Source organism: Xenopus laevis, chromosome 5L (assembly GCF_017654675.1).
Source record: "Xenopus laevis strain J_2021 chromosome 5L, Xenopus_laevis_v10.1, whole genome shotgun sequence".
In the NCBI taxonomy this organism is placed as follows: Eukaryota; Metazoa; Chordata; class Amphibia; order Anura; family Pipidae; genus Xenopus; species Xenopus laevis.
Genome location: NC_054379.1, coordinates 105,459,387 through 105,480,677, shown reverse-complemented (window position 1 = coordinate 105,480,677; position 21,291 = coordinate 105,459,387). Strand labels below are relative to the sequence as shown.

At 40.2% G+C, this 21,291-nt stretch overlaps 1 pseudogene; it reads right to left on the bottom strand.

Annotated features, from left to right (window-relative positions):
* Window positions 1-7,524: 7,524 nt before the first annotated feature.
* LOC108716193 lies at window positions 7,525-19,305 on the bottom strand (annotated as a pseudogene).
* Window positions 19,306-21,291: the final 1,986 nt, after the last annotated feature.

Below are 21,291 nucleotides of genomic sequence, written 5' to 3'. Positions count from 1 at the left end.
AGTATTCGGTTTGTGATTCAGATTCGGCCAAATCGAAGTGCCTGGCCAAATCAAAACTGAATCCTAAAAATCATGTGACTTTTTATCACAGAACGAGAAAGTAAAATTTTTTTAGCCAACACTGAGCACATGGTTTTCTTTCACCACTTATCTCCCTAATTTGTGAATCTTTACCAAATCCGCAATAGTAGATTCAATGCATCCCTAGTGCAATCTCAGATTTCTTTCAGCTGTTATGTACCCACAATTTATTGCATTCACGGACATGGAATACAAAAAATCTTGCAGGAGGTAGATCAACAATAGCTTCAGGTTGAACCTCCCTGATGCATATAACTACTAAGCAGATATGAAGAACAGGCATTCATACTTGAAATTGAAACTTTAAGCTACGTTCAGCATATTGAGTAAGCATGTGTAACTTCTAAAGCTAGCCATAGATGCAAAGATCCGATCGTACGAATCATCGTACGATCTGACTTTCCCATCTCCCGACCCGCCACTAACCATTCGGATCAAAGTCTTACCAGTCAGATTAGTAAAAGAACAGATCAGCAATGTTCTGCCCCTGACAGCAATCGTACGATATCTATGTCCAACCAAAGCTAGTAACAGTCTCCCACTGAAAATCATACGATCGGCAATACACGCAGAGATATTATCGTCAGCCGACAGAAATTTTCTAACCTGTCCGATCGACCAAACGACCGATCTCCGCCGGACGAAAAATGTCGGGACTCTCCACACACGTTCCGAAAATCGTACGAATCCTTGATTCGTACGATCAGATCTTTGCGTCTATGGCCAGTTTAAGATTAATTTTTTTACATTGTTTTACAGTACCAGTTTTCTGCCACACTGTTGGTAACATTGAATAAAAACCTATTTGTTAGTTTTTCCATAAGCGTATGGACATATGGAATTTCACACAAAGGGGCAAATTCACTAAGATGCGAAGTTGCGCCAGGCGCAACTTCGCCGCGCTTCGCCACACTTCGCCAGGCGTATTTTCGCCAGCGCTCCGCAAATTCACTAAAATCCGAAGTTGCGCACAGGGGTAGCGTAAATTTTCGAAGTTGCGCTAGCATTAATTCGCCAAGCGAAGCGAAGTTTCGATAGCGATGGTTCATTTGCATACGGCACGAAATTCAAATTTCAATGGAGGAACACGAATCACCACTTCAAATGCCTAGAAAACATTCAAATCAGCAAGTATAAATTTTATTTTGCCCTACACATGTGCCCACTTTCTAGGTAAGTTGCCATGAGTCAGGAAATGTAGGGGGGAAGGAGGGGAGCCCCAAAAATATTTTCGATCTTTTTCAGCCTATCACCCATCATGTAGAAAACACGCCAGCGTTTTTTGGGACTTAGAAATTTTTTTGACTTTTTTGGAAACAATCCCTATCTACTCTATTGCGCTTCGCCAGGTCTGAGGTGGCGAAGGAAGTCTAGCGTAAAAGGTAGCGTTCAGTACACTGCGCAAGTTAGTGAATTTGCGTATTTACATCGCTAGCGAAAATTCGCCTGGCGTAAGTGTGCAAAGTAACACTAGCGAATTTACGCCAGCATTCGTTAGTGAATTTGCGCAGTAACGAAAAATGCCAAACGCTAGCGAATTAACGCTAGCATTCGGCGCTTAGTGAATTTGTGCCAAAATGTCTTACCATAGTTGACTAAGATCTGTTTATCACTCATATGGGTGGGAGTTATTATATTCATGTTAAGGCATGGCAGGGATTTTTAACATATGAAATATCCAAATATGGGCCCCCATTTTACCTTTACAAAGTGACCTTGCTGCCTTCAATAGTACTTGACGAATTATCGTTTCATTAAGACTCCTAGACCTAAAATGTGTCACCTGAGAAGAAGGTTAATTAAAACCCTGGGCAATGTTCAAAATGAATTTAGGTTATAGACTCCAATGACATAAATTCCCCAAAAATGAAGGCATCGCTTGGCTGTAACAGTACCTGTGCGGCGGGGTCGTCCACTGCGTCGTCGGCGGGGACGCCCGCCGCATGGTCCACGAGTCGGCACTGGCGCCGGCGCCATCTTGGATTCTAGGGCGTGCGCGGCGCGCCTGTGCGCCTCTTACTGTACTGTGGCCATTCCCTATTTCTATATGAGAACAAAGAGAAGAAATTGAGGAATGGATAGATGATAATATTTAGCACTAAGCACTGCCTGCAGAGGAAGCTGTTCTTTATGGGGTGCCGTTTGTCCCAAATACATTATGTATACAAAACTATCCCTAATACACAGAATGAATGTCTCTCATGTTATATAAGTATTTGTGACCATACACAGAGAAAACAAATATACAAAAGACTTATTTCTATTAAAGAATGAAAACAAAATCTGGTTAGTGCACAAAACGATGTCATTATATCACAAACTCCATTCTGTACAGTTTAACAAGCAATCTGTCTCACAAATGTTTAACCTCCATGTAACGGACGCACTTATGTGCAAAGTTACTTACAGAATGAATTATGTAAAAACAAAGTTGGACATAATATATAATAGTGTAACTAACTAGTGCTTGTCAAGCTAGATTTGATTGACAAAATAGATATCTGTGACAGAAAGCAAGATTTTATAGTACAGGATTCATTCTTTCCACAAAATGACAGTTTTGTTCCACAAAACAGATAAAATAACTATTCTGTGAAGCAACACGGTCAGTCACATTCCTGAACCAATAAGAACAAAGCTTATTGCCATATACAAACAAGATGAGAAGTGGCCAGCTCTGCTCCACATGGCTAAGGCAAAGTATCTGGCCTGCTATAGAGGGCGCCCTCTAATGTCCCCTATGCAGCATAGTAATAAACATGAACAAACCTTTCCTAGAGCTGCTGTTAAACACTACAGGTTCATAAATGGAAGTTTTTACAAATGGCTGAGAAATATAATGCTGCACTTATAATGATTGTAGAGAAAGAAAAGTATGCAAAACATAAATATGATCATTTTAGGTGATATGGCTATTCTTATTGTAGTGACCTGCTTGTGTGGCCATTTTGGTTAAGGGCATTCCTGCTGTTTTGCCATTATCTCACTTCTGTTCCTCTTCCTGTCTAAGCTGACAGTAATTATGGGACAGGCCACACCCACCTGTGATGTTGTATTAAATGTACCAGAAGTTACTGTGCTTGTCTGGCTGCTTTGCCTGACTCTCAGAGTCAGTTATAAGTTTTGTATATGATAGTTAGACTCCAATGTCTCCTCCTAGCTGTAATCTTGCACCAATTAGCTTGTAGTAGTCTCTTAATAATGTGCTTAGCTATAGTTTAACTACTACATCTTTAGCCAGAGACTTGGGACTGATCATGTGCATCACACATTGTGTTTAGTATGATGTGTAGGTTATATGAGCAGCCACTCCTGAGTACTGTGTGTAAACAAAAGGCTTCAGGACTTCAACTTCACCTCCTTTCGTGAATTCGGGTCTTTTCGCCGCTTCGGGACTTCAGCTTCGTCTTTTTGGCACTTCCGCATTCTGTAATATGCGAAATGGCCGCATGGCTCGGGCGCTCGTAAAGGGGACCCGGCTCTTTGAAAAATGCAGCACTTCTGGGCCCCCCTTCAGGCCGGAACACTTGTCCCCCCTGCTGGCGGCCCTGGACATGCATGTGACATGGGCATAGTTGTGCTCTCTGCTCTAGTGTTGTGCCCCCCTCGACACACTCTGATGGCAGGTTATAAAAGTTTGAAAATATTTCTCCTTATCTAAACTGTTAAAATTACTTATTTTCTTATCTCAAAATTGTTATAAAGCATCTTACTTGCACCTGTTAGCTGTACTGACCTCTCTGCCAAAAGCCAATTAAGTTAGAAACTTTGTTTCTTTTTCTGGCTGTTCAGTGCAGAGAAAAGAGGACGTTCCAGTACAAATGAGGGACCTCAGGTTGAGCTGTCAAAAGAGGGACTGTCCCTCTGAAAAAGGGACAGTTGGGACGTATGTGTGCACATGATCAGTCCCAAGTAGGGTTGCCACCCGGCCGGTATTTTACCGGCCAAGCCGGTAAAATACCTGCCAAGGTCGGGGCCGGTATTACAAATTTACCGGCAATGTAGCTGCCGGTAAATTTGTAATACGATTAAAAGGAGCCCTCAGCCTGTCCCCAATCCTCTGGAACTTGCCTTTTCGTTTACTCCTTCTAGCGTCCGTGGTGTGGCCCACCCCTTTTGACATCATGGCCTGTCCCTTTTGACATCACGGTCCGCCCCTTTGTGTCCCCGCCCCCCCAGCAGCCGGTAAAACATTTTTAAAAAAGTGGCAACCCTAGTCCCAAGTCTCTGGCTAAAGCGTAGTTGAACTATAGCTAAGCACATTATTAAGAGACTACTACAAGCTAATTGGTGCAAGATTACAGCTAGGAGGAGACATTGGAGTCTAACTATCATATACAAAACTTATAACTGACTCTGAGAGTCAGGCAAAGCAGCCAGACAAGCACAGTAACTTCTGGTACATTTAATACAACATCGCAGGTGGGTGTGGCCTGTCCCATAATTACTCTCAGCTTAGACAGGAAGAGGAACAGGAGTGAGTCATAAGATAATGGCAAAACAGCAGGAATGCCCTTAACCAAAATGGCCACACAAGCAGATCACTACAATAAGAATAGCCATATCACCTGAAAATGATCATATTTATATAAGTTTTGCATACTTTTCTTTCTCTACAATCATTATAAGTGCAGCATTATATTTCTCAGCAGCTCTTTTAGGAAATGTTTGTTCATGTTTATTACTATGCAGCACAGGGGACATTAGAGGGCGCCCTCTATAGCAGGTCAGATACTTTGGCTTAGCCATGTGGTGCAGAGCTGGCCACTTCTCATCTTGTTTGTATATGGCAATAAGCTTTGTTCTTATTGGTTCAGGAATGTGACTGACAGTGTTGCTTCACAGAATGGTTATTTTATCTGTTTTGTGAAACAAAACTGTAATTTTGTGGAAAGAATGAATCCTGTACTAAAAAATCTTGCTTTCTGTCACAGATATCTATTTTGTCAGTCAAATCTAGCTTGACAAGCACTAGTTAGTTTCACTATTATATATTATGTCCAACTTTGTTTTTATATAATTCATTCTGTAAGTAACTTTGCACATAAGTGTGTCCATTACATGGAGGTTATACATTTGTGCGACAGATTGCTTGTTAAAATGTACAGAATGGAGTTTGTGATATAATGACATCCTTTTGTGCACTAAACAGATTTTGTTTTCATTCTTTAATAGAAATAAGTCTTTTGTATATTTGTTTTCTCTGTGTATGGTCACAAATACTTATATAACATGAGAGACATTCATTCTGTGTATTAGGGATAGTTATGTATACATAATGTATTTGGGACAAACGGCACCCCATAGTTCTTCATCTCCCCCATGCATCTTTTATCAAACTAACCTCAGTTAGAGAGAGAGGGACATTTAAACAGCTTCCAGAATTCGCATGGCATGGCTTCGAGTTCTGTGAAACACTATACTGGGGGAGATGAAGAACAGCTTCCTCTGCAGGCAGTACATAGTGCTGACAGTTTTAATCGGAGGTTCTATCCAATCATGAAGGACTAGCCGCGAGTGAGGGGAAATAATTGGTTCTGAGTTTAAGAGAAAAGTAGAGTATAAGATAATGAAATGGGTTAGTAGGTTACGGATGCATTTAAGTTGTCACTGATGTTTCAACAGCCATCTAAGGTGTAAATAACGTACAATGTATGAGAGGTTTCTAGTTGAGGAAATCAGGTGTGCGACCATGCCTACCTGCTTTATTCTTCTATTAGCAAAGCCAATGTCACGGCCGGCACCCGATACCAGAACAAATGCCAAGCACCCTGGTCTCGGCTCGGCTTCACCAATAGTGTGACCACCGTTGGGCTTCGGGAGGAGCCCTCAGCTTACTTGGGTGCCACCTGGACTTAACGAGGGGTGCAAGGCGAGATGTTCTAGCTGGCGAAGGGGCACGGCTGTTAGCAAAGTCTTTTTGCCTGGTCTCAGTTGGCAAAGGCAAGTCTGGCGCAAGAGTTAACGTTCATGAAAATCCGCAAGTTAATGAATTAGCGTAGTTACATCCCTTCGCCATAGCGCAACTTCGCCTGGTGTAAGGGTGCGAAGTAGCGCTAGAGTAGGTCCACTTCACTAGCGAATTTACGCCAGCGCCCGTTAGTAAATCGGTGAAGTAACGAAATGACTGGCGAATTTGCGCTAGCGTTAGCCACATTACGCTTTAGTGAATTTGCCCCTGTGTGTCTGCAATTCAGAATTGTGTTTAAAGCAATTCTGTTATGATTTCTAAATAACACTGCAAATAATTCACTCTACTAGATAAAATGTAATTATACATTTTAAGTTATACTATTGGTGTGTAGGCAGCCATCTCAGTTTATTTTGCCTGGTCATGTGCTTTCAGAAAGAGCCACCAGATTTGTGGTGAGGTCCGGGCCTGGGGCTAGGACGGCAAGATTTTACGGGCGACATGCTGCTCACCTGATTTACCCCCGAGGGTCTGAAAGAGAAAATCGGTGCCAGGAGGATTCCCAGTGGTTGCCACACATAGTTCCAGAGCTGTGGGATAGGGATCGAAGTGCACTGGGCCCCTCTCAAGATTTATTTGCAGGGAGGCACTCTAGTTACCCCACTGCCTGTGTTTCTGAAGTTTACATTTTAATAACAGATGAACACCTAATTTTCAGCAATGTTGGAGTCATCTTATTCACTACACATGCTCTTATACTCTCATATTTCTATTTTCACATACTCTCATGCCTCCATACTTAACCCATGGGACACCTTGTATGCCAATAAAATACCACATGCCTTTGTATAAAGCTTTTTCATTTTTGAAAAGCTAAAGAATGATTTCTATCAGATATTTGACCAATTGTAGGAGGGAATACCAGTGCTGCGTGTTGTGTAAAGCTAAGTTCTTTACTTATCATCTGGTAGTTTTGTGTTTTGTCCCCAAGTGGTCTAAACACACACCCAGAAAACATTAGAGAGCATTTTATATTGCACATGTAATTTTTAAATGAATCAGGAACAAGTTATAGACCCCATGCTGTAACCAGTGAAAATATTTAAGTTGCCTGCAAAACTCTTAGGGACGCAATTGTGTGCTTGTTTTGCACATTCTGCCCACTTTATTTATAAGGTCCCTGTTGTCTACTAATTTTGTTTTGTTTAAACGGCAACAAAATATATAAATAAAAGATGTATATTAATATGAACATTTTTAACTTAAGCAAATAAAATGATGTTCTGATTCCAGATTCAGTTAATAAACAACCTCCCTGGCATTTAATTGATGTTGAAATGCCTTTATAAAAGCAACAGGTGGGTCATGACTCATGAACATTGCTGTGAGCATATTCCTAGCAACATGCTTGTATTACTGAGGAAACGGCAAGCTCAGACTCAACATTCCTGTCAATGGGTGACATCATAGAAATCCTTAAAACAGAAAAACTTATGCAAAACCAGTGTTTGAAATGCTTAATTTTAATGCAAACTAAAGAAATGTGCCCAAGGATTTCTTATATTTTTATTTTTTGTAAACATTCTACAGGTCCAGATTGTCTCCTTAGATGTTGTACCAGACACACCACACACTGATGATGATGATTGCGTATGAGGCAATAAAAACCAAGTAGAGACGATAGAGCAGTGAATCCAAGACATATGCAACCAGCATCCACTCCTCCTCTTGTGCTCTTAGATGTTGCCTGCCTTCCAGCATCTCCCTGACTCTGCGCAAGTTCTCAATGATTAGTGCAAGTTGCATTTCAGGACCAGGATATAGGGCATCTGAAGGCAACAGCACTGGAATATTTGGGAGGGAATCCTTTTGTTCTGTGGCTGCAAAGAAGAAAAATCACAACAGAGAAGGATATATAGAATCAACACATAATTTAACACATGCTACTTTTTGAATATAGATTAATGGAGGAAATAATTTAAATATTACACTGGGTGGACTTCTATACTAAGAAGAACATACTATTACTTCTTTTGTGCCTCCATCCACCTAACCTGTGAGTCAGGTCTCGCAGAGGGGGAGCAATACATGAATTAGGCTACACCTCTGTCTTGTCTTATTCGTAATGTGTGAGATTAGATACACTTTGCTCAAACAATATTATAGAGTTGGAAATTTAATGATCACTACTGTATATTACAATAAGGGTATATTTATTAACATTGGAGACTAACATCACCAGTGATGCCACCTATAGCAACCAATCAGATAGTTGCCTATGTTTTCTAACTTGTAGGTCACTGTTCAAATCTAATTGCTGATAGGCTGCTATGGGCAACATTACAGGTGATGTTTGTCTACAATAGTGATAAATATGCCCTTATTATATATAGGATTTGGTAACTTGGCAATGAAAAAAAATGCTTCACATCCAGGCCAAGACTGGCAACATGGCTATTGTGATAATGGCAGAGGGACTCCTGTAAGCTTTCATATGCAATTTTTTTTAAAAAAAAGTTCCTCTTGTGGGGGGGGGGGGGTCAGTGTAGCTGAAATACCAGGGTCTATTTTTTGTCTTAGTCCATGTGACCATAAGGTGGAGTGTTTCCACTTGAATAAAATGAGTGGTGTGCCATTTCTGGGAAATGCTTCTTTAAATGTTAATGGTTGATGGTAGGTCCTCTGTCCAAGTCGACCCTGGGCAAATGCAGATTTTCACCATACAAATTGCTCAAAAATAGTCAAACCCTGAAATTCTGGTGGAAACTCTTACTCCCAGGTACACAAATATCTTATACATTTAAAAATGTTCCTCTTTCATTGTTAGAGATGATAATTCTTTTCTGTTGCAAAAAAAAAAATAACTCCATTACCTTCGAGACCTCCAAGATCAGAGCTGGATACCGGGGATCTGGCTGTATTTTCACTGGAAGCTATTATATTGGTAGATGAAAGTGTAGTGTCTGCATTAACCGTCTTATCACGGTAACAGATCAGCTTGGCTATGAATCCCAGAACAAGGCTCTTCACCCAGGCAGGCATTAACATATTTTGCATGGTTCCTCTGTGCATGACATATGTAATTATGACTGTTTCCAGCAGACTGAGAACAAGTAGAGCCAGGCAAACTGAGAAGTATATACCTGAGAAATACAAATGAACTGTGTTGGAAATGTGTTTAATACTACATGGAAGCAAAACAATGTCAGATTGTGGTTTTTGTATAATAATTTATAAAATTATAATATAATTTTATAATATTATAGCCATTTTTCTGTTGGTATATTAACAGATACACATGGCCCTATGTTTTTTTTTTTATTCAGTCATGTTTTTTTGTGCAGTTTAACAATAAATTAGTTGTTTGAGATCCCTTTGCTATGTTATATCACAACACTACAGCATGCTGATTTGTTAGCACAAGATGAGTGCCAATTTCAGCTTGAAATCTGCTAGAATAGTATAAAACGAATTCACTTAAAGAGTGCAAAAAAATGACTCAATTCACCATTTTACCCACAAAGGAGCAAATACCATCATGTACGGGCCCATATCAACCAGGTACAAAATTTTAAGACAGATTTGTGCCAGCGTATAAATTGTGTGCAAATAGTCCAAAGCAGGCATCATGGGGTCATACATGTCAGTAGATCACAGGGGACCACCAGCATCATATCTTGACTAAGGCCAAAAGGGCCAAGATGGCTTGTTGGCTGGTTGGTTTCCCACCAATTCTATTACAATATCTGCCAATCAGCACCCGGGGACTCAATGGGTAATGTTGCCCCATAAATCAGATGTTAAACTGAGATAATCATTCAGCCTGCAAGTTGATCAGTCTGATCATTCTGGGCTATTAATTCACTCAGAACTGTATGGGCTTCAGGCCTGGACTGGCATTGGCACTGTGGATTCTGGTAAATGCCAGAAAGGCTGCTGCAAGATGTCACAGATAGTCATTACTTAGTGTGGGGGGGTTGACCTTTATGTACTTGAATTGGCAGGGCCTGTTTTGAAACCCAGTCCAGGCCTTCTAGGTTTGCAATACTTTTTTCCATTATGGACCACAACTATGCCTGATTATCAAAATACTTGTTCCAGGGTCCCACACACAGACCCTGTTTCAGGCCTCACATGGCCTTTTATTAAGCTTGATAAAAGGCCATGTGAGGCCTGAAACATCACTGTAATGCCCTAGAAATTTGCAATTTGCAATAAAGGCATTTTTAATTTAACAAGATTAAGTGGTGTTGTTCCAATTTAGTTCCTGTTATATTTGCCAGTGGGAAGTGGCCACTGGGGAACCTGCACCTCGATACAGGAGATAAAGATTCTACAAGGTTGTGCTGGCTATCTTTCTCACAGATCAATTATAACAGCTGTCTAATGAAACTCAGGGATTCTGTTCAGCAGGGACAAAGATAAGAAATGTATGCACTAAATTTATCAATTTAGGACAGTTTACAGGGTCGGCGACCCCCCTTCCCAGAGCTGCTTTAGAAGGTGAAAAATGACACTTTACACTTCAATATTAGAAACGGTGACACATAGATAATAGAAAGCAAATGGAAAAAGTAAAATAACTATAAAAAAAAACTGAAAATAACTAGTTGTTTGAAGGTGAACAACCCCTTTAAAAGAGAGACAGTGTCAGTAGAAAAGTTAAACATATTTCTGTTCATCATAACAACATTTTAAACTTCTATATATCAATGGGTCTTTAAAAATTGTGTCGCTAACCAATTAGCGGGGTTCCATTGGCAGTGCTTGGCAGCAAGTCATTCATTATAAGCAAGAACACGGTGTAACCAAGGAGCAGCGTCATTTTAAATGAAGCTCGATCAGTGCTGTGTGGAGGAAGGAAGAAGCTGAGGATATCAATCAGCATGAGGAAGGCACTTGGGACCAGCAGATTGACTACATATAACGCAGGGCGACGCCTGATCACCACCTAAGATGGAGAAGCAGGAAAAGAGAAAACCAATTAATCTCAATTGAAATTAATTCTGCAAATGTAATCTTCCTTCTTAAAGTGCAGATCACCTTGATATTACATAGAGATTAAATCTGGAACTAAAGAATCTTCCACTTTGGTAGTTATCTTTTAAACTGACTTCTTTTAGTTAATCTTCTGGTTGGGAAAGCCTTTATGTGGATACAGGGGTTCGGATTTATTGGGTTAAGTCAATGCTTGCACCCTGAAAATGACTTAGGGCCCCTTGGGAAGAGGTCATTGGCTACAGCAGTATGGGGCCCATGATGGCAGCCTTGCACAAAGGCAAACAAGATATATTGTAATGGATACCCTGCTAATGGTAGAGGGCTTTTGTACCACTTTCCATTGGCAGTAGCCCAATGCCACATAAAAGAGAGTTCTTTCTCCACTGCAAGATTTATTGGAGCTTATACATATACAGTATTTAGGGGGAATCCCTCCTGCTTTCTCCTTTTTCTCATTTTCCCTATGCACACACTTTATCATAAAATTTCTATTCTAAAAACTTCATCTTAAAATGTATTTAAACAGAAGATTTGCTTTTTTGAAATAATCATTAATACAGTGTTTTTATCTCTGAATCCTTTGTTGTACATTTACTCTTTAACTTCAGCCTGTGATTCTGATTCCTGTAAGATTTTCTCAAAATACAATGTAAAATCATTCACTGGCGAACATTACATTGCTCATTATCGCTAAGCAACGGTTAGCATTAACACCTGCTCTGGAGTTTCGTTAAATATTTTTGCACAAAATACAATTCACGATTGAAACATTTTATGTCATACACTGTGCATTTTTGCAAAAAAGGTTTTGTCGCAAACTTTGCAAAGGAGTCGTTCGGGTCTGAAATTTGTCATAAAGGACGCAAACAATGAAAATCTTAGTCACTAATGTTTGCAATTGCCTTGTGAAAATTTTTTGCACTAATAAAACATTATATTCCCCCATAAAAGTTTGTTGAAACAGAAAAAAAAACATAATTGGTATATGAAAAGTCATTTAAAGGAGAAGGAAAGGTCTTACCTGAAACCCAGGGGCACTGTGCCAATGAGGCGAGTTGAGAAACTCGCCTCAGGCAGAAGCGTCCCACTAGGTATCAGGTGCAGCAAAAACGCCACTCCTGGTACTTTAAGAGCCGAATTTCCGGTTTACAAACCAGAACTTTGGCTCTTCTAGTGCAGAGATGGCAATTATGCTCTCTGTTCAAGCATTCTGGCCCTCTCCGCCGCCCTCGTGGACCCCCACGGATCACCTCAGACGCAAAAAAGGTGAGTGCATGGGGGAGGGGGAGGCACCAACAGCAAGCTGCCTCAGGCAGCTAAGGGGCCATGATCGCCCCTGCTGAAACCCCGGGCCAGTGTACCTATTAGGAGAAATCTGCACCGGGTCGGGATTCTTCCAGCGAGCACCACAGATCGATTGTTTTCCTGCTTCTCTTTTCTTCAAATTTCCCGGGGCAGACACATGCGCAGTAGAGCTGGCTTTTTCATTAAAAAGAAGAAGCCAGAAGACGATTGCTCCATGGTGCTTGTTGGAAGAATCCTGGGCCGGAACAGTTTTCTGCTCTGATAGGAGCACCAGCCTGGGGTTTCAGGTAAATAAATACCATCACTTAGGGGTACCTAACTTTTGGCAGCCTCAAGTAAAAATACCTTTCCTTCTCCTTTAAAAGAAAAATGTATTAAAATGATGCCTGCAAGGTTTGCACAGTGGACACGCATCCTGCAAAACCAAGTCACAGTGGTAACTTTGGGTGAATGCTTCTTACCCAGAATGTTATAATATCCCATTCATCAATGCCAAATTTTAGAATATCAGGGGAACCTTCAATATTCACCAGCTCCCATTCGCCACTGGTCTCCAGATATTGCAAAGAGTTTTCCAGTATTTGATTCGCAGGTAAGGCTAATCCCAGCCGTACATCCCTTACTGTAATACAGAGAAAATTTCACATTGTCTTACATTTCAGTGGCAAAACATTACAGTATGTCCAAAGTAATTTTAATTCCAAAGCTGTCATGGGTGATCCAACCCTGACAAAATCTATTTGACACATGTCACTACCCCATACGCTAGACATCATTGTTCTTTTCCCTTTTAGCTGCAAACACTTACATACACTACCTAACTGAGTGCCCAATCATTGTTTCAATTCTCTACAGTTTTGGGGAAGGAATATAATAGGACAATAAAACAGGGTTGGTGCAACTTTTATTTATCTTATATAAAATGGCCAACTCTAAGCAATTTTTCAATTGACCTTCATTATTTGTTTTCTATAGTTTTTCAATAATTTGCCTTCTTCTTCTGACTCTTTCCAGCTTTTAATAGGGGTCAATGGCTCTATTTAATAAACAAATGTTCTGTAAGTCTACAAATGTGTTGCTATTGCTACTTTTGATTGGTTATCTTTCTGTTCATATTCCAGTCTCTTATATATCAATGCATGGTTGCTAGGGTAATTTGGATCCCAGCAACCAGATTGCTGAAATTGCAAACTGGAGAGCTGCTGAATAACTTAAAAACATATAATAAAAAATGAAAACCAAATGCAAATTGTATCAGAGTATCACTCACGACATCATGCTAACAATTAATTCAATGTTGAACAACCCCTTTAAGAGGTAATTCATCTGGTATGATGTAGACAGTGATATTTTGAAATATTTTGTAATTGATCTTTATTTTTATGAATGTTGTTTTTTTAAATGATATAGCCTTATGTTCAGCATCCCTCCAATATAGAATTTCAGCAACTATCTGGTTGCTAGGGTTCAATATACACTAGCAAACAGACAGTGGTTTGAATTACATATGAAAAGGAGAAGGTAACAATAATAATATAATTGTAGCTTCACAGAGTAATTCTCTTTTGGCTACCATGGTAAGTGAACCCCATCTGAAATATGGAAACAAACTAATGTTTTTCAGGAGCTCTCGCGACCATGACAATAGTACCTGTATGCATGTAGGAGCCAAACGTTAAAGAGCAGTTTTGAACATCAAAAGGAAAATTGAAGATTCCGAGATTACAGGAGCTGACCACGCGAAGCATCCGATCGTAGCGAATACGCCCTGTGTGGTTAACGTACACAAAAGGGGTACGCTGGGATTTATCCTCATCTATACTAAAGGAGACAAAATGGAAACCAACTTCAACAAGAGGAATGGAAACCCAATATGAAGTGTAAGTATAATTTTTCACTTTTCAAAGCTGCTCTGGGAGGGGGGTTGCCGACACTCAACTGTTCTAAATTGATTCATTAGTTGAAAAATTTATATTCTTTGTCCCTGCTAAGCAGAATCCCTGAGTGTTATTAAAGGCAGCTGTTAGAATTGATACCATATCAATAATAGCTAAAACTCCACAGATGCTGCTGATGCGAAATGTATCAACTAAATTGTAATAGTTCAGATTCTGCACCGGAATTACTGAGCTGCCAGACTGAAACACTAGAAACAGGGACATTAAACTTTAAAATTAGATTTTGGAAAAATTATAAAAAATAAAAAAAAATGGAAAGCAATTGAATAAAGTTTTTATTTCTGGAGAACAATCTAAAAACAACTGAAAACAGTGTTTGGAAGGTGAACAAACTCTTTAATCCCAACAAGGAAAAAATTAACCCTTATTGAAGGCAACACACTCGTATTGGGTTTAATTAATGTTTCTATGAAATTTTAGTTGAATGTCTTAAAGTATGTAGACCAAATTACTGAAAGACCCCTTATCTGGAAAACCCCAGGTCTTGAGCATACTGGATGTGTTTTGATTAAACCAGCTTCTCTGGCACACAGAATACATATTCTTGGCAGGTGAATGAAAAATAAATCTATACACTATATGCAAAAGTAGTAAAAATGGCAGGCCATACGTACAACTCATAGACAATAATGTCAGGGGTCCAGATGTCCTCCACCGGAAGAGAGATCTTCTCCACAGATCCACAATGCTCCGGCATCCATGATAGAAACTCGTTATACCAAAACTGAAATCATTAAGGCATATTAAGCTCTTGCCAAAGTAAACAAAGTCCTAACATAATTAGTTTTACAGTATAGATTGCTGTGTTCCCATACTTGGAAAGGCATTGACAAACTTGCCCATCACAAATGACAGCTTTCTGCTGTCATCATCCAGTGCGGCCTATGGAGACCTGTTGGATGAGGTCCAAAGCACTCCTCATCCAATGGGATTTTTAAATCTGACCCAGAAGTCAGACCGGCCCATCTGTGGGCCATACACTGGCCAACACTTTGCTGACTCAGCCTGTGTATTGTAACCTTTACTGAGGTAAACGATTTTAAAACCAGAACAAAAACTTTACTTTGGACCAAAGAATTATGTTCTTGTGATCTCACAGACTGTAATAAAGAGCAGTGATAGATATGTGTTTTAAAGAGACTTTAGACTTGCAGACCTGCCTTTCTGTTAAAGAGTTAAAGGAGTTATTCACCTTCCAACACTTTTTTCAGTTCAGTTGGTTCACCAGAAGTTAAGTTACTAAATTGCTATTTTATATTTATGACAGTTTTTCTAATAATGAAGTTTAAAGTATAATTTTCACCTTCTTATGTATTTCTAAAGCAGCTCTGGGAGGAGGGGTCACGGACAGCTGTTATAATTGATACCATAATTGCTAATATTCCACAGATGCTTCTGAAAAATGTATCAACTAATGGAGCAAATTGTAACAGTTCAGAATCTGCACCTGGATTACTGAGCTGCCAGCCTGAAACACCAGAGACAGCGACTAGTGATGTGTGGGTCGAGAAAAACTTGATGTGCACCCGACCCGCACCCGACTCACCCGTTCACACCTGCCTCCTCCCCTCTATATATATAGACCAGCGCTGACCCATCCTGCTGATGATGTCATAAAAGGGGAGGGATAAGCACATGAGTATAAAAAAAGGATGCAGGAAGCTGGCAAAGGGTGTGCTGAGCCCATCCGACTAGAGATAAATCTGCAGGTCCCGTGGTTATCAGCCAGCCCGCACATCACTAACAGGGACATTAAACTTTTTAAACTTCAATTTTGTACAAATGGTAAAATATTTCTGGTAACAATTTTACAACAACTGAACTGAAAAAAGGTGTTTGGAAAGTGAACAACCCATTTTAAAATGGGTCATTTACAATATGGAGAAAATTGTACATATATGTTGAATGAATACATCACTGTCTGTGTTTGTCAGTGCCTTATTCATGAAGGGAGGGCAGGGGAAGGCACATAGGCACCTTCATTCAAATGTGGAAGTATGGGAGCACCGAATGCATCAGGGCTCTATTTAGGCGGTAAGGAAACAGTTACCTTGTGTCCCCCAACACGGTCCTACCCCAAATACCTTCATAGTTCTCATATTCAAATACACTATTGTTCTTTAATTGTGTGTTCTCTAAACGTATTAATATGTAAATGGTCATCTAACGTCAACCATAAGTTGCCTTGAGAGAACAGGTGACTGCTGAATAAAATACACAGCTTCTCATACATAGGCCAAAGCATAGTTGCTGGTATCAAACTGATTATTACAGCTGAAACTACAAAGATTATAAATGATGTTTGTGCAAAAACTGCAAAATATACTCCAAATCACATATTGAAAATGTCAAATTTGAAACAGTTCTTGCCTGGCTGGTTTATAGGGGAGTGGGCAGAATTTAGGCAGATCATGGACATGTTCTGTGAGTGATGGGGCATGGCTACAAAATTCAGCTGCACAAATGCAGTCACCCATGGCAACCAGTAAACAATTAGCTTTTATCAGTCTGATAGAAGCTAGAATCATAAAAGCAAAGATCTGATTTGATTGCAGTAGTTAACTACCCTGGTGCAGTTTGGCATCTATTATAATAAATCAAACCCCTTGTGTCACTGGGGTGTCATTTGCTTTGTATGAAGATCATATGTCATATGATTCAGCCTAGAGGAACTAGGTTTTGTATAGCAGCTAAAAGCCAGCAGGGATAAAAAGTCATGTTTTATATAATACAGGTGGCCAATTACTTAAAGTGATACTGACATGAAAAAAAATACTTTTCAACATATGAATGTACATAAAAGCTCACCTAGGTCATGTTGATCATTTTTCGCTGATAGGTTTGCTTTTGTAAGTAATTGTTACTTGAAGTTCCTAAACCTGACTGTTTTGCCAACTGTCCTTTCTCAACATGTCAGTTAGAGTTTCTAAGGGTAACTGATACTGCTGCACAAATATGGCAGCCCCCTCAAAGAGAAACCTGGGGGATCTGTAAAAACTTCAAGAAGTACTTTCATGGCAAAAATATAAAGCTCAAACAAAGACAATGTTATGATATATTAAAAACCATTTCATTTCAGTATCACTTTAAACCTCAATTCTATGTGATAACATCTCTGCCAATTCAAGAATCAGCCATAAGACTATTACAACGTTGCTTGGATTTTTCTCCAGGGCAATGACCACCAGTCCTCTCTATCTACCCATCCCTTCATTATACAGGTATGAGATCTATTATTTGGAAACCCATTATCTAGAAAGCTTTTGCAGGGAAGGCCATCTCTCATTGACTCCATTATATGTAAATAATTAAAATTTTTACAAATTATTCCTTTTTCTCTGTAATAATAAAACAGTACCTTGTACTTGATCCTAACAAAAATATCAGTAATCCTTATTGGAGGCAAAATAGTCCTAATGGGTTTATTTACATTTTAAATGATTTTTTAGTAGCCTGTAACATATGGTATCCCAAATAAACCCAAGGTTCTGTTCTTGGCTCATGATTCTAACTATAACAACAGCCAGTCACTTCAGGAGGAGCCCTCCTCCACTGGGATGCCGCCAGGTCTTAAAGTGAGGGGAGCGTTCTGGGCAGACAAGGGAACCGTTATGTATACAAGAAGGATAGGGAACAGGGAGTGTAGTTGAAGCAGAGGTCGACACCAATCAGGCAGTGCAGTACAGAATCAGGAACCAGGAGCGTAGTCAGGACACAGGCAGGGGTCAAACCAAACATTTACACAGTACAAAGTCAGGATCTGAGAGAATGGTCAGGAACAGACAGCTAAGCAGTAGTTAGGAACAGGCAGGGGTCAAAGCACAGAAATCAGACTTGAATTAAACCCAGGTATTATCAGGGAAAAAAAAGCCCTACGTTAGGCAATGAGTTATTGGCCGCGGCCCCTTTAAATAATTGAATTTCACCCCAATGATGACGACACCCATGGCACTCCAATAAGAAAAGGATGCACATGTGAGCGTGTCAAACCTGGAAGCGGCACACATCAGCACACAGAAGAGGAGGCAACGACTGTGGGCACCCACAGGCCCGGATTCCTTTCTTCAGTGCCCGGCAGTGGAGGAAATACCGGGGGAGCAGGGGCTGCGAGCAGGCCAGGGACCGCACCCCCTCAGGGCCCCCCCGGCAGTTCACGCGCCACTAATTCCCGGCCAGTTCCGGGCGTATGGAGGGGGACGGGGGCCCGGCTGCGCGTCCTGCACCAGGGCCCGCCCCCCTCTAGTTACGTTTCTGGTGCCCGGAGGCTACCACAGGGTCCTATAGCTCGCCAATGCCGTGCCGCATTGTCCTAGCGCCCGTTGCTTGGCCATTATTGATTTTTGGAATGCGGCTGGGCGGCATGCTACCCCTACAGTCTTGCCGCCCTAGGCCTTGGCCTTTGTGGCCTGGGGCTCCCATTGCCCCACTAGATTACCAGGTATTCTCAAATAATCTCAAAGTATGGATATCTGAATTACAGAAATACCTATTATCCGTCAAACCCCAGGTCCTGATCATTCTGGATAACAGGTCCCTTGCCAGTATATCTTTTTTTTTGTGGTAAAATATTGATTTATAAGGCCTGTAAGGCATCCTTTGCCCCACTGCAGCTCCCATGACTAGACTCTTTTGTTGTGGTTTAATAATGGCTAACAATATATTCTAGCACTTAGAGATTGCATTTGAGGTTGAGCACACGAAAAGAAGATATAAATAATGCAATTTCTGACTCACCAAACGAAGCCATAGGAATGTAGTCAGAATCTGAGCTTTCTCATTCTAAAAAGAAAACAATGAGAAAAGAGAAATGAGATGAGAAAAAACAACCCAACAACCAATAAACACTTTTTCTAATAACCATCACAGATGTCAAACTTACAGGTCAATAATTGCCAGGCTAAGATCTTAAGACTCCCTTTTAAATACTAGATTTGCATCAGCTTTCCATCAATTTATAGGTAACTTACCAGATAAGTCTTTGAAAATTAAAAAAAGTGATCCAAGCCCTTTAAGTACTGGAGGGTGTGTTCCATCAGGCCCTGGGGCCATGTTCACATTAACTTTGATTGAGTCCTTCTAACCTAATTTTTAATGTATCATCCTTCATCTTTTTACTATTGATTTAAATTTGGGATTAGTGTTTGCCTGCAAAGCAGTCAGTTCCTTTATCTTTGCCTTCCTGTTTTGAGTTGTAGTTATTATTTAAAAGAAGCATCTGCCTTCTCTATTTAGTAGTCCTCTTCATTCCTATCAATTACCTTAATTTCAAGATAAGCCTTTTAACAGACTTACATTTTCTTCTTAAAGGATAAGTAAACCTTAAAAAACAGAATGTAAAATTGTTCACTGTGTTTTTCTGAGTACTTTTGCCATTTACTGTATATTATTTATTTATTCCGTTTCAGAGCTATTTACGTATTTATTAACTGCCGATATAATGAATTTTGTAACTGTACAGTCAAAGTCAGTGAAAGAGATATACCTTCAGAATGAAAACAGAGCAGTGTTCTGATGTTGCTGCTCAGGAAGGAAATGGGAAAGGGCATCTGGGGCTTCTGATCGCTTCCCTGAGCAGAGCAATATCAGAACAGTTGTCTGTTTTCATTCTAAAGGTATAAATCTTTGAGAGGTGGCACTGTTGTTACACAATTCATAATACTGAAAATTAATATAAGATTAAACGACATGTAAACCCACCACAAAAGTGAACAGCCTCTTTGAAAGCATTAAATATCTGCCCTCCGTTTGTTCAAAGGTTAATAGTAAGGCTGCAGCATCCATGTTATCACTTAGGATTCCTTCTCCTCCTCTAACCTATTTGACACCCTCCCTCATTAATTTACTTTGTCTGTTGGCTATTGCTCAGTTCTTCTGATCTAAGATTACTAAACAGAGGGTGAAAGCTGATGTGAAAATGTGAAGGTGCTGCCAAGTTATGGGGAAATTTGCAGTACATACTTACATAACATAGTAAGTTAGGTTGAAAAAATACACATGTCCATCAAGTTCAACCTTAATTCTGTATTTAACGTGCCTAACTGCTAGTTGATCCAGAGGAAGGCAAAAAATCGGACCAGTCCCTGGATCAACTTGTACTAAGAAGTATCTCCCATAAACCTGTATTCCCTCACTTGCTAAAAAGCCATCCAACCCCTTCTTAAAGCTATCTAATGTATCAGCCAGTACGACTGATTCAGGGAGAAAATAAAAATGTTCTTAGCTTTAAAAAACCCCATCCGAATATTTAGACGGAACCTCCTTTCTTCTAATTGGAATGGGTGCCCTCTTATCAGAATTAGAAATTTTAACAAAGGGAGCTACAGTTGGCCCAGGTGGAGCTTACAAAAAAGCATATCCTTTATCAGAGGTCTAATATTTTTGAGTTTGGTGATAAAAATGGAAAATTACTGGCTCTATTGTCCAAAGAAGCGGGGGGTTCAATGGCTATACCAGCGATAAAAGTTTCCAATGGGGATATTGATTCCACTCCAGAGGGTATCAATGGTAGGTTTATGAGTTATTATGCAGATCTCTATACTTCCAAGATGACGGTAACGAATGCGGAGGTAGACCAATACTTGTTTGACACGGACATACCGGAATTTGATGTAGGTACAATAGCACAGCTAGCCGAGCCAATTACTCAAGAGGAGGTGGAGGTGGCGATTGGAGCCTTCCCGGGGGGTAAAACTCCAGGCTTAGATGGCCTCCCCATTGAGTGGTATAAGCAAAATGTTAAAAAGATAGCCCCTCTGTTGGTTAATTTGTATAATGATGTCAGGGTGGGGGCACCCCTCCCAGAGTCTATGAGGGAAACGCTCATTGTACTGATTCTCAAACCAGGCAAGGACCCCTTAGAATGCTCCTCGTATAGACCAATATCGCTTATTAATGTGGATGCCAAGATTCTGGCAAAGGTGCTTGGGAATAGATTGGCACCACACCTGGCCAAGGTTATTTCACCGGCTCAAACGGGCTTCATGCCGGGCCGCACTACTGACATTAATATCCGACGGCTGTTTACTAATATCTCAG